The 19,732-nt window shown below is 43.6% G+C and overlaps 1 protein-coding gene across 1 annotated transcript in view; it reads right to left on the bottom strand.

Moving 5' to 3' along the window:
- Nucleotides 1-18,668, bottom strand: part of gli1 (GLI family zinc finger 1) — a 59,692-nt gene extending 41,024 nt beyond the window's left edge. Inside the window, exon 1 of the mRNA XM_088924568.1 lies at nucleotides 18,620-18,668. The gene's annotated coding sequence lies outside the window, so the exon portion shown is untranslated. The remainder of the gene's footprint in view (nucleotides 1-18,619) is intronic.
- Nucleotides 18,669-19,732: the final 1,064 nt, after the last annotated feature.

Raw genomic sequence — 19,732 nt, 5'->3', positions numbered from 1 at the left:
GAAGGTTCATTAGCACTAAAAGGCAAACTTGTTAACAGTTTGCGACTTCAGACCGGGATGAGGTGCATAAGCAACAGGCAACTCCAAATTTAAAAAACAACATAACCTGTCTTTGAATCAGCAATCACTATATCTCAAAGCACGTGACATGCACTAGGTCATCATTACCTCCACACTGTTCCTCCTGTATGAGATGACTAACATCTCCGTGAAGTCAGCACCTGTCATGCCACTAACAAGCTCCTCAAGTAAAACCAGGTATCACTAAGGTCATAATTGTGTGCATCAAGAACGGGCACGGCAGGAAATGTTGTATTCCTGTTATGAGCCCATAAGATCCCATGAGATCTCAGGTCATTCACACGTTTGCATCATTAAATAAGATATTTTTTAAATGGTCTCGAACAGAAAACAGTGGGAGACATGGGCAAAAGGGGGAAAAAAGCTTGAAGACACAATTGGCCAATACCAACTTAAAGTGTTGTAGCAGCTAATCAGTCCCATTCACCAATCCAATCTAAGTGACTCATTATCAGATCGTTTCCTTTTCATTGACACTATTTCGTCCTCTCTACTTATCCATAAAGCTAAAAATCTACTTTCTGTATTGTAAAATTAATATCCATCATTATTAACTGTCATCTTCTAAAACAGCTGAAATTTCAGAAGGCAGAACACTAAGTGAAATGAGCAACATAATGCAAAATGTCTAAGACTTCTGCGTAGCAGTGTTTGTATGTGTATGATGCCCATATAAATGTGCATATAGGGGTTTGTACTTAGAAATGTGATTTTTTTTTCCTATTAGTTATTTCTTCTTTTGTTGCTTGGGTAATAGTGTACAATCTTCAGCTCAGGATAACATTTCTCAGCACACACTGTGCACCTGGGCAGTGGGCTCCAACAGCCCCGCTCTGAAGGGGTTAATGCAGAGGAATGGAGAGAGAGGGCTCGATTTCCTTCAAGCCTTGCAAAACAAACATGGGTTACCAGATAGGAATGAGTGGGAGGCAAATTACAGCTTATCAGATCTCCAGCAATGGCACACATCTCCATCTGGAAACATCCATTCCTTCGAAAACATCTGCATTGATATTGCACTTCTGTAAGGTGACTCTGCTAGCAAGCAACATGAAGAGATAAGAGAGGCCACATTGACTGCAGAGGCCTAACACTCCCACGGTCATCTTAAAAACATTGTAGTTCACGTACCACCTGGTTTAATCAGAAAGAATATGATCTTATACATGCAATATAGACACAGTGCGTCTCTCTGGACTGAAAGTTTGCCTGGAGGAAAATTGGTTCCAGTGATAAAAACAGTTTCTCGCTGATGCAATAATTTTCAGGCTAGATGTACATTCATTGCTTCCAAAACAAAAGGGTTTATTTGTCCAACTGCTTTAATGATGATGCTTTGCTTTATCAGTTGTGTGGTCTTGATTAAGAATTCTATTAAATATTAAAGATGACAGAAAGAAATTAGAATCAGAAGAAGCTGATTCACCTTTGGGATTTAATGCTTACAAAATCTCTCACCAAATAGAGATTGAAGGGCAGTAATAATATTTACTTATTTATGTTAAAAAATCAATTACAATACACATCCACTTCTTAATATTCGGTATATAATGTACAGGGTTTCTATCACAGCTAGTTAAATGATAGGCTGTTTTCTTTTGTTGTCAGAACTACTGTCCTATACAGCAGGTTGAGCACACAGTTCAGAGCAAGATAAGAAGATGCACCTTCTGGATGTGCACACCTGCTTCCTCCTCTGCTCTAATCTTTTTTTTTAACTATTACAACCAGCCTCGGCAACCAAGCAACTTTCTGAAGCTCTCTGGGTTTAGCTCCGAGACTTGGAAAGCACGTAAAAAAAGGGGGAGAGAGGGACATTATGTGCATGTCAAGAGTGAAAGAGAGAGGGGGGTGGGTGGCCAGTCAGGCAGTTAGCAAGGTTTTCCACAAGGAAACTGAAGCTGGAGAGAGCAGTCTGGAGTTTGCAACATTCCCCAGTTCCAATCCTCCTGCTCCCCTTCAGCCCACCCAAGTAGCAGCCCATAGGCATAAATCTGAGAGCTTGACTCACTGAGGATTTAAAACAATCTGCGTCTCTCTCTCTCTCCTTCTCCCTCCCCTCCCTCTCTCTCTCTCTCTGCGTAGTTGTACGCCTGCCAAAACTCCCAACGGTAATGAAACGAAGCTCTTTGGCTGCTGCCTGCCAATGATATTATTTTTATAAAGACTTAATTAGGCTTGTATTTTAAATGCAGTGAATGAACACACGCAGTGTGTGTACATATACACGTATGTATGTGAGCATGTTCGCTGTTATACTGTATATCACGTAGGACAAATTCAATTAAAAACTCCACAGTGCTCCCTTTGAAAAACAATTAGTGTTGTTGTTGAATGAGCTCTGCACTGCTCTCATACACTGCTGTATTTTTAATATGAAACTAAAAAGATGAACAAAAGTTTTGGAGGATTTGCATTTTAGAATGCAGTAGAATGCAGCTGTCTTCCAAACAAAACGAGTTTCCTATTAAAACTAACAATTTCAGTTACATTTCAGTGACTGATTTATATTATTTAGTTTCCATACTGTTCATGAATGGTTCAATATCGTTTGAGGAGAAGGATACCAGAATCTGTCTGCATTACTTCTAGATTTTGAGGTTAACTGAGTTAGGAGTCACTCAACTCATTCAATCATTCAGTGGTAGAAGCTGCTCCAACTCAGGAATTAAACTCCCCAATCAAAGGCTTTCAGTCATACAGTCCTTCTCACTTGGAATGGCAGTGCACTGCAGGACGTTATTGGGGATCTTTGTACTGCTATGTGAACTATGGTGTTTAAAATGCATGGGAATAGGCGATCCCTCCTCAGGACAGCTGCTAGCTCAGGACTCTTTATTAGTTGTGTTCTTAAAAGCACTATACTGTACATGTAAATGTGTGAACCATGAAATGATTTCAGCTTCTACTGCATTCTGTACTCACAGGGAGAACTCTGCAGCAAAAGTAAAATGAGGTTTTCAGAAATGATAAAAGATTAATTTTAAATTATAAAAATGGGCAGCTCAGTGGCACAGTGGTCAGCATTGCTGCCTCACACCACTGGGGCCCTGGGTTTGATTCCTGGGGTGCTGTCTGTGTGGAGTTTGCATGTTCTCCCTGTGTACACATGGGTTTCCTCTGGGTGCTACAGTTTCCTCCCACAGCCCAAAGACATGCTGGCGTCTGTAAAACTGGCCCTAGTGGGAGTGTGTTTGTGTCCAGGGTGTGTCCAGCTCCCCTGCGACCCTGAATTAAATAAAGCACTTAGAAAACGGATGGATGGCATTATAAAATAGACAAAATACAGTTTTTAACCTTTTTGATTATTGTAAGGTACTAAGGGGCATAAAGGTGAACTTTAAAATGATTAAAACAAAAAAAAACATATATACCCGCTGGCACATATACTGCTTCCTGCCAGTGAGGACCGCACAGACACTCCACTGAGAGAGCAGCACTGCGGCTCCCGACCTGAGCTCGGACTCCAGCCGTTCCAGGTCTGCAGAGAAACCTGCTGCACTTCACCTCTGTGGAAACAGACAATGCTTCTTGTCGACCATCTGAACGCACTTTTTTGGTGTAGGGAAACCGAAATGCAAATGTCTCCCTTCTGCTCTTGAAAGGAACTCGGATCTTCAGGCCTCTCCTCCAAGCCAGAGCTCCAGCACAGTGCAAGGCGGCACGTCGTAAATGCAGTTGTTTACAGTCTTACAGCTTATTTTTCATTCCAGCTTGATTTGGGAGGCTGTTTTATTTCTCCACAATCCAGCAGCTGTAAAGCAGACTAGCTCTCAGAAGGGATAAGTTAGTAAGTAATGCCTGGGCCATTCCTGTGTTTTTCTTGGACTGATTCACTATGTCATTTTCACAGAAAAGTTCATGCATCAATTTAATCAACACGGTGAGCCGTTTAAAACAACATCAACATTGTAATATACGTAGAGATGTTGTTTACACTGTTGGTGCATGACTAGAATAACTGAATTACACCAGTTAATGCACGGCAAAGTGGATGATAGATTTGTGCTATCTCAGGCCATTGGGTTAGGAATGTTGCTGGAGAGTTTTTAAATTCTCCTGGCTTAAAACCCTTAAAAAGAAAATAAAACCGATGCAGGGTTTTGATTATTGATAATGATCAAGTCATATGTCGCAGAGAACACTGCATTGCATCAGCTTTCCAGCACTACAAAATCAGAGAGATGGAAATCCTCCACATCCCATTCAGCATTAGTTTCCCTTGTCACTGGTCCACGGAGCCAGCTTTACGTTATATTTTTTGGGATTACCTTATGAATTCTACATTATCGCAAGGACTGCTGCTTTTATTTCTATTGAAAAGTACACCCAACACGAAGCAGAAATGGTAAACCAAAAGGTCCTGTAATTAAATGCAATGACTGTGGCTGTGATTCCATGAGTAACAGGCCCAGGGTTGTTCCAATGGTTCCAGGAACAGGGAATTCCTTGATCAATTCCTCCTGTGTTTTTTAACCTTTCCTTAAAAGCAAATCCACTAACATTGCAAAGTGCGATCAATACCTCACTGTGGATCACATGTAGTGTCAGCACTAAAGGGAATCAGGTAAAGATCGCCCTCACATGCGATTCCCATTATCCCTTCACCTGCTTCCCATTATCGAGAGTTTCTTCCTAATCAGTAACACATGAGCTGCTGTGAAAGCCACCCTCATGCAAAGGGAACAGGAACATGGGCTTGATCACAGGGATGAGGGCCCTGCCAGAGAACACGCCTGTCCGCACCAAGCCTTACTGCAGTCCTTCCACAGGCCTGAGCACTGGCAGATGTTCTCTACACACACGGACGCCAAGGGAGACACAGGTCAATGCTCTGTGAAAAGTCTGAGGGACAGAGGTGAAAGATTGTTCGGGTCACCTTGCCACCATCTCTACGAGATTTAAGCTCCGGAAGTTTTCATTTCAGTAGAAATTAAAAACATTTTTTTAAAAATCGCCAAGCAGCTGGTTTAGATTACAGCGCACTGACGTGTAGTTTACAGTGACAAAAAGTATCCTTCCCCTGCTTTATCAGTGCCAGAATATAAGAGAAAGAGAAAGAATGAAGCTACTAACAATTCCTACAGGAAACAAGCTGGTCTAACTAACAGAACATGGGGGTGGGGGTTACGTCTGCTCAGGTATGAAGCCCGCTAGACACAACCCCTTCTTTGCTGTGGATCAGGCATCCTTGTACCTCGCGCTGATCTTACTCCGGAGGGTGTGCTGTTTGAGCTGGAGTGCTCTGGAAAACACAAGGTTCACAGGGGCATTGGGAGGCAGTGTGTAGGTGGGAACACGCGCTGGATCATAGTGAGGAGATTGAAAGGCAGATTACAGTGAAGATCCAAGGGTGGTATGAAATAGCTGTCATTCAACGCAGAGCAAGAGAGAGAGAAAGAGTGTGTGTGTGTGTGTGTGTGTGTGTGTGTGTGTGTGTGTGTGTGTGTGTGTGTGTGTGTGTGTGTGTGTGTGTGAACAATCAGGAGTCTACCAGCTACCAGTTGATTTCTTATTTACTGCACACACTGCTATTTGTGTTCTGTTTGGATCCCATAACTTTTTCACGAGGCCCAGGTTCAGAATCGTTTATGAGTGCTGATCCAGAACACAGAACTGAACGTTGATCGAAAGTATCACCGAAGTGTACAGAACGTGAGAAGAGAACTAGGAAAGGCTATTTGTTATGAACTCTTGACAGTACAGGGCATCTGGAGGGGGATCACGGCTTTGCTCGTTCAACTTGGAAGACTGAAAAACAGTTTCTTTAACTGCCTAAAGATCTAGGAAACGTTCCTGAAAGCAAAAAGAAAATTCAAAAGGGGGTAATCTGATGATTTGAAAAAAAAACTTTTGTTGTTGTTTACAGTAGTTTGCTTTTTTTAGCTACTGCTTCACTTTTTCACTCTCCCACTACAGACCCCAGCGCTTGACCTAGGAAAGTCACAGAAAGCCACTGTTTTTTTTTAAGATCACACAGCCATCCAATGAGCCAGTAAACAGTGGAGCTGGAGCCCCTCTTGTGTGGAGATGAGAGACAGCCTTGTTAATCAGCAGAGTTGAGCAGCACTGCCTGTGCACCTTGCCCTGTCCAGACAGCCTCCAGATTACTGAGCACTCCTGAGCCCAGATGCCAACATTACAAGCCCACTAATACAGCACATCCAACACTCTCAATAGTTCTGCTCAGTGATTGTGGAACTGGAGAGACTAAGTGTCAAAAGCAAACAGGGATTTTGACCTGGTACAGTATTACATGTAGTTTTCAGGATTTTGTCCTCTTTCGGCTGATTATGTTACTCTTTCAGCTTTTAGAGAAAAAAAAGTGACTATCATCACTGTCACTGTTAAATTTTTTATTGATGGCAAAAGTAACAAACCAGCTGCGTTTTGGTGGCATGGAAAACAAACACTCTGGTTTGAGGTCATGGCCCGATTTCTTTCGCCCAGTAGGGGGAGCTGTCTCAGCACACCAGGAGGTTTAGGAAGTTTAGCGGAGAGAGAGACAGAGAGGGAGAGGGCTGCAAGAAGAGGAAGATGTCTCAGAAAAACAGCTGGCAGCTGGAATCGGGATGCGGGGGGGAGGGTGGTCAGAGAGCTCCAGGGGCTGCTGTGTGATATGAAGAAAAACAGGGAGATGGGCAGGGAACACAGCAGACTGAGAGAAGGGAGAGAAGACGCCAACAAAAGACACACAAGAGACAGCGAAAAGTGAGAGAGAGAATCGGACGGGAGATATGGACTGAACCACAGGACCGGAGAGACCCGGTTTTTGGGGGCAGAAGGGAAGCACGGTGGCAGAGAGGTGAACAGGGGTGGGGGTGTTTCAAGGAAGAAGAATGAAACAGCTCTTTCTTCCCTGAACTCCCTGCATTTCCAGCCACGAAGAGTAGAGGAACAGAGTGGGGATTCCTCCGCGGGAGCTGGGGAGAGGGGTCTGAGGGTATTGTCCGCTCCTGTCCGCAACCCCCAACCCTCCTTTGACAGAGCGCATGGGGCTAATCGGCATGGATGGACAGCTGCTTTAAAGCCACATTGTTTCAGGTTCACGGGGCCTGAAAGAACCCGATTGAGGGGTCTGATCCCTCCGACAAGGACCCCTGCCGCAGAGTGAGGGTGGTCCGGGAAACGGCGGCCCCTCTGCTTTGGTGCGTTTGAGAGGCGGGTCCTGGGGAGGGGGGCAAATGTCACATGATCATTTTTCTTTTTTTGAAGAAGGGATCCCCCCCCCCCACACACACACACACACAGACACACACAAACACTCGTCATCCCTGCCTTTTCTCTCTGCTCGCTTATCAGAATCTCTTGCTGTTTTTTTTCCATCCATTTTTTTGTTTCCAAAGTGCGTCGCTTTTTTTAACCTGTTAATAAAAAGCCCAGAGGGGCTCTTCATCTGCCTGGTTAGGCTTGATCACCAAGCCTTGTGCAGTACAGGAGGAGGAAGGTGAATACTAAATAAAGTTTTACAAGAAAGCATACAAAACAGACATACAGAACGGTGGCACAAATAATCATATATGTCTCATATATGATCTCCTTTTCGACTTTTGGACAAAATATCAGGCATTTCAATAAAACAGAAATTTGGCTTCTGAGCATGTAACCATTAATCGGCTGCCGTTCTGCTCTGCCCAGCCCCTGCCAGGACTCGATCATGACCGCTTGCTGGCCCAGAGCACAGACAGCATTACCCCTCAGACGGAGGGTAACTCCGAAGGCCTGGGTCTCTTGCCTGGGGAGAGCTGTGCACTGTCTAGGTTTCAAGGGGGTGACGCCGCCTGCAGCAGTGGCTCAGTGCCACTCAAGCTGTCACACTTGCTCTGGGATCAGGAAACACTTCTGCGGGCTGTGTTCCACTGAGTGGTTTTTCATACCTTCGCCCTTGATTGCATGTCTTTGCGTCGTGCAAGAGAGTCTTTCACACTTGTGGAAACCACAGGCCGAGGGCGCTTGGAATTGACTCTCTGAAATGCTGCCGGATTCTCAGCTAGTTCAGATAACGTCTTTGATAGCCACCACTCTTCTTTGTTTTGAACAAATATCCCCGTCTTGACAGGAGGCGAGCAGAAAAAGTGTTCCCAAGTACACACGAGCCGTCGTTTTTCCTTACGGCACCTTTCAACGTTCACAGCAGAGCGAGAGGCGGAAGTGAGCCTCTCTGCTCCCAGAAAACGACTCGCCCTACATGCAGACACCACACTGCAGCTAACAAAACCCACAATTGCAATTATCCGCACTCTTCAGACAGAACACCTACCCCTTGGGGTGTTTTTTTTTGTTGGCCAGAGAGGTGTTAATTAGGGTTAATTGCATACACTGGTGCACACGCTACCCTATTGTTTCCCAGCGCTATGAGCCAGGGACACAATGGCCTGCCTCTGAATGGGCTTGGGTTCAGAGCGCCGTGCTGAAACGGACCTAGACGCCCTGCGGGTAGGTGCAGAATGCCACAGCAGCTCTGGGAAATCTCCTCTGGTTGTTTCCTCCTTCCCCTTGCGGAGTGCAACCACTTTTAGGAAAAGACAGGCCGAACACAGCAGGCTGTCACATTGTCTTCTGGTTTCGGTTTGTCTACTTGATTCCCGTTCAGAATCCTTGCCAAGCAAACTAGTTCTTTTCCACGTGGAAGTGGAGAGACTGCTCTGATAACCCTGTGTAATCTGCAGCTTCCCGGTGACTTAGTGAAGAGGTTTTCTCTTGGCAATATGAAAGCACCCCAGCTTTCCTCTGACTTTGAATGTACTTTAGGGACGTTCGCAACCTGGCATTTCAGAATTTCAGTTCTGTCTTGGCTGTCGATCACAGGCGAGGATTCTTGCACGTGCAAGTCGAAGTCGAAACTGCTGAGTTTAGATTCTATCTGGGATCAGTACTCCGATGAAGAGGCATGAAAAGCACAGGATAAATGCAAGATGGTTTGTGCCATTTCAGTAACATTTCTTTTTCAGCCAACCATTTTCATACAACTGTTGTCATCAATTCAATAATCAGTATTGAAAACAATATACTTTGTTTTCCAATGCGTTTGCAGACGCACTGGTCATTGGTGTGGCTCATGTTATAGGGTTCCAAAAGTTAGTTTTTTTCTTATGTCTTTTTTTGTATATTTTTAGATATGATATGCATCTCAGAGACATCCCTGCATTAAAGAATAAAAGTCATTATTGTAAACAAGCTCCTGCACTATGCCATGTTTTCCCAAGCTATGCTAAAATTGGACGAGGGGGTAGGGGTCAGCACATGTTTAGCTGTCTGGCCATTCAAAACAGCCCTGCAAAGGATCATTCATTACAACTCAGTATAATTTAATTCAGAGCCCTATGCCTTAATGGAGCTTGTTTCCAGTTTGCAGACTATTCCACAATGGTCTTACCTCCCTTTGCAATTACATTGGTTGAGGTGAGGATTAAGGCCTAGCATTGCATTAACCTACATGAAAAACTAGCTTGTTGCAGTAATGCTAGACTAATCTGACCAAACTAGGGGTAAAATGAGTCTTAATTAGGTTAATTACTAAGATTAGTTGAGATTATGCAGGTTCATTCATTCCAGACGTGTCCTAAGCCTCTCTGTGCTTTCGCTGTAAGACGTTTCTAATATTGGAGACAAAGCAGGCCTGCACCATTAACTCCAGTCTCTAACCCTTTATTAAACACTTTAAACTAACCATTAGGACACAGTGTATGCTACCAAAGAATACTGCAGGCCGAAAGGTTGCCGTTCATTCACTGGGCCAGTGACCTCACGTTTCTCACACATACACCTTACCATCTCCAAACTCTTCCTTCTACAGAGCATAGAGATACGCTCCTGTCACAGATATCCACTGTTATGCTTTGTCTCTTCCTGCCCGGACTGTATTTACTGGCCTGAAATCACATTTCTTCAACAGGTTCCAGCTGGTACAAAATGCAAGAGCCAGGACTGAAACTGGCATTGCTCCACATGAATGCATGAGTCCCCACCTGGCTTGCCAACACTGGCAACCCAGCAGCTTTGGAATGCCATCCATGGCTCCTCTATTAACGTACCGAAACGTGCCACAACATCAGCCCCGATTGGATCTCTGAGGTGCCAACCCAGCCTTAAGACCTTATTCCTCTGTAGGCAACTGCACATTCTTGGAATTCTCACTTGTTTCTAACTCCAATGCTAACACACGTGTAGTGCTGTTGTCTTTTTTAAAGGTCACTCCAGTGATCTAATAAATCGGAATGGTTTGGAAAACACACGTGAATGTGCAGGAGTCTACGCTCTCCTCTGGTAAAGGAGTCAAGCTCACAGGACCTTCACTGATGTGACTCGTTTCTGTAATACCTGAGCACATTGTTGAAACAATGTGAAAGGAGACCAGGCAAAGGAGCTTCATTTTAATATTTGGAACTGATTTTTTTTTCTTAAATGAAGTTTGTGCTCTTTCAAATGTGAAGACACACCCATTCTCTGTGACGGGCCTCTCATACACCACCTTCCTCATATCCACAGTGATGCCTCTTCTCACAAGGACTCTTTCCTGTCCTGCTATGTCTCGGAAGCTTCTGAATCGAGTTCGATCCTGGAAACATGCGCTGATACAACTCTGGCTTGTTAGCTTAATGTGATTCATTTATGAACCTCAGGACAATTAGTTGATTGCAGCTTCAGCTGTGGCCTTTGGCAGCCTGAGTCTTTCTAAGGAGCTGGTCTGTGGAACAATGAGAGTGACTGACTGGTGATTGAATGGATGCTGCAGAATATTAGTGCAGAAAGCAGCTGTTTGCCCTTAATGAGCATTATCAACCTCCAGGAGTACTAAGAAATGTCTTCAGCTAAGTTGTTTATCTGACAATTTACACTGTACACTAAATGAATAATTGCCTTAATTTGTACAGACCCTGTAGGATGTCAACACACTCAACAAGATCAACGTGCTGGAGCTTCAATAACAATATATTATACAGAAAACAGAATAGACCTACGCAGCAGTGCCATTCTTCCGGTGAGTATTAACCTACTGTACAAATTTGATATCACAGAATCTGATGTACAGATATCGAGCTCTGGTTTTAAAGGACAAGAAAATCAATTGACCGTACGGGACTCCATTTTGTGTAGAGAAAAGCTGTGGAAATCCAGCAGTTGCTTGTCTGTCGTGACTTCTGAGCAGCCAATAGAGCACATTTATTAGGTTACTGGCGCAATTCGAACAAATAAACTCTGCATTACTGCTGAAACTTGAAAGAGATACATTGGCAGGAAACGCAAACAGGGAGGATGAAGCTAACCTGTTGGTGTTTCGCTCAGCTGTCTGCTGATTCTGCGAGCGCTTGAAGCCAGGAGAGTGCCCTGGAACCCGGGCCTTACGCCACTGACTAAGGCAGTGCTGAGATGAAGGGGCTTGGCGCTGTCCGGTCCGGCTCGGCGCGAGAACGTGTGCTGTGGGAGCCCGTCCCCGACTCGGACAGCGGGACGCCCTTCTGTCTGCGAAACCGCAGGAGTGCAGCTGGCTCCTCCGGCACAAGCAGAAATATTGACATCTTTCCGCTGGAGAGGGGGCGGCAGCCCAGCAGAGCAAGTGAAGCAAGCTGCTGAACCCTGGCTCTTAATCTGTTGCTCTCTGACTGGGGTGTTTCGCCATATTTCCATCCAGAAACCCCACCTCACTCCAGAAGTAAAAGCAACTTCTCACGATCAAGGAGGTTCACAATCGCTCTAAAGCTCTGTATTTCAGTTGGGTCAACCTTCTGACAATTTACCCCAAGCATATGTGCTTCTTAAATTTTGTGAAAAGCATGGATAAAAAAACAGAACAGCCCGAACACAAAAGTGATCAAGTAACCAACTTTTTCGGGTACTTCTTAATTACTTTGACCATTTTCTTTTACCATCACAATATTGAATTAGTTTTTTCCCATTTGCAACTTATGCAGGATTGGCAGATTGATTTTTCAAGTAAATAGTACTGCCTACCTTAGATACACACAGGTATTCTGAACTGAATACTTGAACTGCCTTAGCAAACTCCAAAAACAGGAGCAAAAGCTGGCTGTGATTAGGACTTCTAGTCCCCTTTCACTGGAATTTGAGCCAGGATAAAACCAACAAGCTTCCCAGGAATACTTTAATTCGTACCACTGACAGGACACACAGCCTTTATCCAAGGAGCACATCATTAACAGCAATAACAAAAAAATCAGAAAACTACCTCCGCTTTCACATCAGGGAGCCTGAAGTCACTCGAGACGAGGCCAGGTCAGCTCAGAGCCGTGATGATAAGAGGCCGGGTGTGTTTTTTGCAATGCCAATCACCGGCCTGTGCTTCCCCCCCACACCTCCAGCAGCGTAGTATCTCCACACGCTGTTGGCTCTCACTTGTGTATAGTTACAGTATGAGCAGGTGACTCCCTGCACAAATCCTTCAGCATCCCAAACGGACCTGGTCTGAGACAGTTTTTTTCATGCCTCTCGGTTTTGCTGGGGTAGGTAGGGGAGGAGGGGGTGTTTTCAGGAATTGCAAAGTTCCTGTAAACTGCAGCATGTGGGGAGCCCAGTGTAAAGACAATGCTCCACAGCTGTCTAGGGATGATGCCACGTCACATTACAGTAAACAGCTACTGTACTTCTATAGGACAGACAGACAAAGTAGCAAGTCTGCAAAATGCAGAGAGCTCGTGACCTGGAAGGTGCCCTTTAGATCTGTTGTATCTCCGTAGTGCATATATAACATCCCTAATGGTGCTTCCTTTATATATAGCGCTGCTAAGTGACACACCAGGACCTCAGCAGGAAGCCCTCCAGCTGAACAGACCTCCTCCCCCTTGCTGATTTCTCTGAGATAGCTGAGCCCTGAGAGAGACCTCCAGGTGATCAATCACCGCCTGGGACAGGACAGGTGAAGCACAATGGAGCACATGTCAGCCCCTTCTCCTGCAAAGAAAGGTGGTAAGTCGCACACCTCCACTTCCCAGCCATCAGTAACTCACGCCAGGCCGCGATCATTAAAGAGTGCCTGCCGATATGCTACATTAAGCACAGCTTTAGAAAAAGGCAGAAACATGCTCGTACTTTTACAAAAGGAATGTTTAAACAAACTACAGAGAGTCCGAAATTAGGAATTCTGAAAGATCTGAGAGTCTTACAGTCTCGTTGGATTATCTTATTAGGAGAGAATGTGTGAGACGACGTGGGGAAAAGGTATACTAAAATAATAATTATAATCTTTATTTTATAACGTTCATCTCGGTGCACTGCATTTGGAAAATAAATGGCCTCCTCTCGTTTGTAACTGATGTGCAAATCATAGTTTTTTTAAAGGGAGCTTCAGGGCAATAAGAAAAGACCGTGTCACCCAGACTGCAGAGGCCTGTGGGAACACACACAGCACCAGAATCAGAGGCTTTTACTGGGAGGATAAACAGACAAAAGATCAGACTGATACAAGGGAGCCCAACCATTCAAAGCTTGAAAAGTTAACCAAATTAATTGAAAGTCAATATGGAATTTGACTGGAAGCCAATATAAAGATTCCAAGACAACAGTAATATGATCACTTGAACCAGATCTGACTACTGCTTTATTTCTCATTAGTGTTCTGTGAAAACTCAGATGCTGTGGACTTGAAACGCCTTTAACATTCTACAATAGCTCCCGTTTTTTATTACACTTTGGATCTGCAAGAAAGAAGACTTTTGAACGGATCTACTTTACTCCAACAACACCAGAGTTAGAAGAGTTCGAACTGACAAACTGACAACAGTGGACCACTGCTTGTCTCCCGTGTCTTCGGGATGCGGCTATCCCACTCAGAGAAATGAACATTTCAAAGTTTGTGCTCACGAACCAAGACAAACCTAAACATCATTTTCCTCCCTAACCACCAAATGCCTTTTTTCTAAGCTGGTGTCAACACACATCCCTGTGACTCAGGGTTTTCTTCTTGTCGATTTGTTTGGATCTGTCTGCAGTATTATAAACAGGCTGTTGAGGTTTACTGTGTTGGAGACCTCAGTAACCACAGCTCCAAGCTGCGAGTTGACAGGCTGGAGTGCCGTGTCCTCATGGCTCTGGTGGCTATCCTTTCCCAGGCTATCCTCCTAGCCTTATCTGTGCTGTAAGGAAGAGCTGATCGCTGAGCAGAATCTTGAATTAATTCATTAGCGGAGTGGCAGGCGGGGCTCAAGTTAAGGGGTCAATGGTGAATTCTCTGACATTTCTCAACTTTCACTGTCGGAGAGGACATTTCTTAAGTCCGAGCAGTCTCACAAGGGAGCTGCCATGGGGGTCTCATGACTTGACATGACTTAAACTCCTGTGCAGCTTTCTGGATGTCAGCTGCAGGAACTCAGATCTGCAGCAGGCAGTTAATACAGAGCACAGACTGGGACGGACAGAGCTGTCTTGGAAAAGCCCATATTATTATTTTTTTTACTAGAGGAGCTTTAATAGGAGTATGTATGTAGCACGTACAATTTATTCACCGTCTTGCTGCAGGACATGGTTCGTCATTCCTAAAGAACTTGCAGATCCCAGGCAGAATCAAGATAAGCAGTATTTATAAGCAGTTGGCACATGCGTTCTTTGTGTCCCAAATCAATTACAACTCCCATCTGCCTGTTGATTAAAACCACTGTAAGCAGAACCGCTCAGCATAAAATAATTCCAACAATTGTTCTACAAAGCTCATCTGATACAGTAGTGCAGTTCCACTACTAAAACACAAACAGCACCACTAGCATTATTGTAAAGTGACCAAAGTGTTTTCTTTTTGTTATTAAAGGGGGGATTCTTACATGACACCCTACACTGGCTCTGAGCTCTCCTCCAAATTAGATTTACTATGCAGCTACACATTTCAATTATGTAATGAATTCACAAGGTCCTGCAGTGTGATGAGAAGAAATACTTAAAATATATGAGCTGGACAGACATCTGGTTGTAGTCTATTTTTCTGTTACATTGTTCCTGGTGGCCATTGCATTTAACAGTCAGCCTCTGAACCTCTGACAGAAGAGACTGGATCCCCAGTTCGAACTGACCTTTCCTAAAACCAGACCCACATATACAGCCTTGAGGAGCTCAAGGTGTGTTTTTGTCCGCTGTCTGTAAACACCTAGGTTTCATCTGGCCACCTGGCCACTAAAAAAAAAAAAAAGTTGCTTCTCCACAGCATAATCCAGAGAGGCAAGTTACCTTCCAACTCTACAAGAAACCACATGAACGGCTGTACTCCAAACACACACACCCACCCTAACCCCTCCGAAAGCAAAGCAAAATGCCAACGCGTTATTCCACTGCTTTCGCTGCCCGAGCCCGATGAATTCCAACACGGACTAACGAAGTTAAAATCTCAGCCCTTGTGCGGATCTGATGGCCCGGAGCAGAGAACCGGTGTTTTTGTGTGTCTGCGGGCAGCCATGAAGCCAAGCCCATGTGAAGCCTGCTCTTCTGCCGTCTCTCAGACGAAGATCTTGGCCATGCTGGGGTACTGGCAGCGCTCCCCCACCACTGCCAAGGAAAAGCGGTTTCTTTTGCAAGGTCTGTGTTTTTTTTGCTTCTTCAAAGGGACCCTGTAATGTCCAAGTTAAACATTTTAAGTCAACGTTTGGTGGGACTTACCCACTGTATTTAATTTCATTTTCCTAGCCAGCAGCTACATAATATTTTTATATACAGAACAAAAAAAAAAGTCAGCCCAGGCCCTTATGGTATTTTCTGTTTTTCTTGGGGTTTTTTTCCTGTTAAGATGGAGACACCTTTCTGTATTATTCTATTCTGCTATTTTCCGCCATGTGCGCGTTTTCTTAGGATTGTAGATTCTGTTGATTTCCCTTCTGGTTTTGCTGCTCTTGGCCCTTTGGAGAAACAGCCCTTCGTGCTGGTCATTATCCTGACGTGCAATATCAAATAATGATAACGTCCATTGAATACAATCCAGAAATGAGTTTGTATTTGGAAATGATCATCTGCATATATATTTCTGTTTGATCTGTTTAAGCACTCAACTTTAGGAACAGATTTTTGTAATACATTTTATTACTTTATCTAGTTCCTACATCAATGTAGTTCCTACATGTTTTAAATTTTAGCAATAATAATTATACATAAATGAATTTACAGTTATTTAGAATGTTTACACCACAGGTATTAATGAAGCATTTTTACGCACTTGCAGGAACAGTTTCAGAACTCACAGTGCTACAGGATGCCAGTACTTTATCAATAGAAATCAATACTTCGCGGGTTTTGTAATTTCTGGTATCGACGTCTGTTTCACGCCCTGATTTCAGCTCGTATCGATAAACACAAACCATTCGCGCTTGTAAGTGCTCCATTAATTTGTATTTAATTTTAAGTTCTGCAAATGACAAGGTTCGCCGATCTCTAAAAATTAAGAAAGAAAACAAGTGGGCCAGAAAAACAGTCCACTAGATCTTACGTGGCTTCACTAGCTCGTCTGTAACTACTATCCCAGCAACTACACCCGCCGCTCATATGTTACCAATAATACTAGCTGTGTCCCACTACTGAAAAAAAAACCTTTTGTGACTCTTCACGGAAAGAAAATTAAATATATATTAACTTTTTTTTGTTAAATTCTATTTATTGATTTTCTTTGCTAAAATCTCTAACAAATCCACTATACGAAATGTGGTGTGAAGGATATCAGATTTTAATATCTTTCCGTGCATTATGGTCCATTCAGAAGCGCCGTCTGCTCTCGCAGCTCGTCGGCATTGTCGGAAATAATAGCAGACGTGCTTAAGGATTGGTATGTAAAACAAGAAAGATATCGCAATTAGTGCCAATGTGCGAACAAATTACTGATGGGTGTACTTAATTATTTTGCATACAAGCAGACATAGATTTAAATATTTTCAAAATGAGTCAAAACGAAGAACATATATTTCTTTTTTCGCATAGAAAGTGTTTGCTCGTATAGGATTGTTTGTCTTTACTAGTCTTCGGCATGGAAGATATTTCATGTCATTTCATGAGCATTATTTCTGTTCGAAAGGAGGTGAATTATTTGTTTGAAAAGTTCTTCGAAGTTTACGTTCAAAACATCGGCGGTTCATTCTCTCAAAACCTGAAAGAAACTTCGTCTGAGAGGTTACTTTGAACTCGTGTAGTTACCAATGACCTACCATTTATAATTATAGTCACCATTAATAACCATAAAAGCCCTGAAAGTTCTTCAATTATTATCGCACAACAATAATAACAATAACAATACTAAATGCCAAGAAAAGCCAGACAACCTGTAATTACGTCGTTTAATGGTGGTCTTGACAGATCTCAACATTTGGGAAAGAAATCTGCCCCCTACGGATTTCAGGTTACAAGTAACAGCTGTTTGGCTTCTAAGCAAGAGCTCTCTAAGGAATTCAAAAGTCATGACACAGAAAGTTTACTTCTGAATGTATGCTCTATAATAAATCGGAACGCTAAATCGAAGGAGGACTGTGACTGCTAGAAATTCAAAAACCGTATCGTTTCTGGCCCTACTCAGAGGTGTCGGATTCTTTTTTTGGAGACATCGAACAAATGGGACCGAAAATATGTTCTCGATTTTTAAGATTAATTTCTGAGTGTATTTTTTAACAATTCTGTACAAACCAAGAAACAAAGTCAGGTGGCAGCGTAATGAAACGACAAAATTGTACACGCACGACAACACGGGGGGGGGAAAAAACCACCTTAAACTGTCAGACAGTTCAGTTCTGAAAGCACGTCGAACAATTCGAATTCGTACTCCTGAAAATCTCGTCTGAGAAAAGTAACCCGCAGATCTGAAGGCAGCCTCGGCAGGAAAGAAAAAACGAGAGACAAATCAGATTCTCAAGGATTCTTAGAACCCAAAAACATAAACAATTATTACCTTCCCAATAGGAACAAAATGCAGCAAATTGCAAAGAGAGGCTGAATTACTTGTGTGCGACGCGCAACAAGCTGTAATTTCTCAAATGATTGCGGCGTTTCTGGTTGGGTTGTGCGCAGAACAAGCTCAATTTAGTGTAACGCACAGAAGATATAACACTTAAGAAAAGCACTGCGGAAAACGAAGACAGTTTTCTTTCTTCATTTCCCCCCCTCTAGACTTTTTAAAACATAAATCGCGTACACTTCTTTCCAGAAACATGAAATCCCATTTCCTCTAGTCCAGAATGGACAACACGCCGCAGACTATGATTAAGCGAGGAAAACCATTCACATGTAACTCTGTCAATTTCCCCACGCTTCTCAATACCCCTGGATTCTTCTCCCCTTAAAAGGGAAGTTTTTTTTTGACTGTGTATCGCTGTATGGGTGCATGTTTACATATCCACAAGTGTTTCACCACTAGAGTATAATAAAGACGTGTTTGTACCGCTGATCAAAACGCAAAAATTCATGTGTGAATAAAACACTTCTAATGCGGTTCTAAAGCAACACCTTGCTGTTTAATAAATCACTTGGACAAACACTAGGCATTTATCAGAATCCCCACTTTTTTTCAAATTATTTTAAAATTCAGTGACTGCGCTGAGCCTGGGTGTGGAGAGAAAGAGACTTGTACCTTTTACGAAAAGTGGGGAACTTCTGCATCGGTTGGTGGCCTGAATTTGATCCCAATGAACTGATCTGTTCCCTCGGACGGTCTTCCCCAGGGGATTTTGAGAATTTCCAATAAAGCTCCTTTGATTCGGAAGACCAGATTTCGGAAAACAGAGGGAACGTTATCCACCACAAGGACAGGACCGCGCGTCCAAAACTCCCTCTCCCTTCTCCTCAGCGGTATCTCCTCAAAAAGTTTTCCGCCAGGTCCAGTTCAAAAACACAGCGAGAGAAGACGAAATAGCTCCCGTCATTCGGCTACTCTCTCCCGCAAGCCGCACAGACCGTAACAGCCTGTGTGCAATCCATTCTCAGACTCAGAGGACCACCCCGAAACAGGAAGTTAACTTTTTGTTTTTCTAAAAAAGACTCGTGCTGGTTGGCTGCGGTTATCCTCTTCCATTGGCACCGCTTTTCTTTCTTTTTTCTTTTTTGCCGACGCGAACCAAAAAAAAGTCTACCCCTCTTTCTCCACTGCGCTCCTTCTGATCTCGCTGAGATTGTTCTCGTTGCTACTTTTTTTTTTTAAAAAGGAAGTTAGACTAACCAGGGAGTCGCTTACGGCATTGGGATCCTTCGTGTTGAAGTTCGGTTGTGTGTGTGGCTGAGGATGCTCTCAGACTCAACCTCCCTGATGCACAGCACGCTGTCTCTCCGGTCGAGAGGAAACCGCAAAACCCGGACTGGAGTTGCGGGAAGAACAATCTTCGAGGTGCGGTACCTTGCGGGTGGAAACCTGTGTTTGCTTTCATTCCTAACATTAACGCCACATTCAAAATGTCCAGACTATACAGTAGACATCCACATTGTAAAATAACTAGAAACCACCAAATAGTGTGTGTCCTTGGTCTCACAATAACACATATCTGAAAAACAGTTACACGTGCGAGATCACTTTATTAGCCGTATACAATTTCTTGCATTAGAGAAGAAGCTATCTGACCCATCTAGCCCCCTTGGTAATAAATTGCAATTTGCTGGTTTTATTACATGAAGTGACTCTCAGTCCTAACAGCCTGTGAAATACTGTTTTAATCAAATGAGGCTGAAAAACACCACGCAGGTACATAAATGA

Source organism: Atractosteus spatula, chromosome 1 (genome assembly GCF_055471065.1).
Source record: "Atractosteus spatula isolate fAtrSpa1 chromosome 1, fAtrSpa1.hap1, whole genome shotgun sequence".
Lineage (NCBI taxonomy): Eukaryota > Metazoa > Chordata > Actinopteri > Semionotiformes > Lepisosteidae > Atractosteus > Atractosteus spatula.
The sequence above is the reverse complement of the archived record's forward strand: the minus strand, read 5'-3'. Positions and strand labels throughout refer to the sequence as shown.